Here is a 1,477-nt window from a genome sequence, read left to right on the forward strand (position 1 = left end):
AGGGGTGGAAGCTGGAGTGGCGTTAGACGCCACCTCCTTATTTGTTACTGGCGTCTGAACGCCAGAACTATGCTCCCCTTGGGCGTTCAACGCTGGATTCATGCTTGTTTCTGGCATTGAACGCCAGGAATGAGCATGGGCTGGGCGTTCAGTGCCAGCCTTATTCCTCTCTGGGCTCTGATTGTCCTCAGAGGGATTTTGAGTAGCCATTTGTTCATTTCTTGGCTTTCTGCTGCTTTGAAGTGAGGTATTTAATGTTTTCCCACTTCTTAATTGAACTACTTGGCACTCTTCTGTTATTTGTTTTGATAACTACTATTCTATTTGCTTCAACTGTACTTTCATATTTATTCCACTGCTTAGGTACATATGCTGATTTCTGGCAACTGTATCAATAAGCTCTTGAGCTTCTTCAATTGTTTTTCTCATATGCATAGATCCACCAGCTGAGTGGTCTAGAGAAATCTTAGCTTTTTCTGTAAGCCCATAGTAGAAGATGTCTAATTGCACCCACTCTGAAAATATTTCAGAGGGGCATTTTCTTAGCATCTCTCTGTATCTCTCCCAGGCATCATAAAGGGATTCATTATCTCCTTGTTTGAAGCCTTGGATGCTTAGCCTTAGCTGTGTCATCCGTTTTGGAGGGAAATAGTGATTCAGGAATTTTTCTAATAGCTGTTTCCATGTTTTTATGTTGTTCTTAGGCTGGTTATTTAACCACCTCTTAGCTTGATCTTTTACAGCAAATGGAAACAGTAATAATCTGTAGACATCTTGATCTACTTCCTTATCATGCACTGTGTCAGTTTTGCTGCACCATGATAATGAGCTGAGGATTCAACTCAAAGCTACTAACTCCAATGGAGGGTATACAGATACTACTCCCATATGAAGCAGTAGTGGGGTTCGCATATGACCCCAGAGTCCTCTTGGACTGTTCATTCCCACTTAGTTCCATGATGGAATAAAGGAGATGATATGTATGTTGATATTATTTATTTAATAAAAAAAATTTATTTTATAAAATAAAATAACAACGAAATAAATAAAAGAAATTGAAAATATTTTGAAATTGAAATCTGAATTTTTATATAAAAATTTCGAAAAAAAAGAGTTTAAAATTAGTTAGAAAAGATATTTTTTTGAATTTTGAATTTTATGATGAAAGAGAAAAACACAAAAAAGACACAAAACTTAAAATTTTTAGATTTAGCACCTTTATTTTTTTGGAAAATTTTGGAGGGAAACACTAAGGGACACCAAACTTAAAAATTTTAAGATCAAAACACAAAAGACTTAAGAACACTTTGAAGACTCTCAAGTACACAAAGAACAAAATTTAAAGACTCAAAGAACTCAAGAACATAAAAAGGACACCAAACTTAAAATTTTTAGAAAACCAAGACAAATTTTCAAAAATTAAAGAAAGCTTAACAAGAAAACACCAAACTTAGAGTTTGGCACAAGATTCAATCAA

Source organism: Arachis duranensis, chromosome 5 (assembly GCF_000817695.3).
Source record: "Arachis duranensis cultivar V14167 chromosome 5, aradu.V14167.gnm2.J7QH, whole genome shotgun sequence".
In the NCBI taxonomy this organism is placed as follows: domain Eukaryota; kingdom Viridiplantae; phylum Streptophyta; class Magnoliopsida; order Fabales; family Fabaceae; genus Arachis; species Arachis duranensis.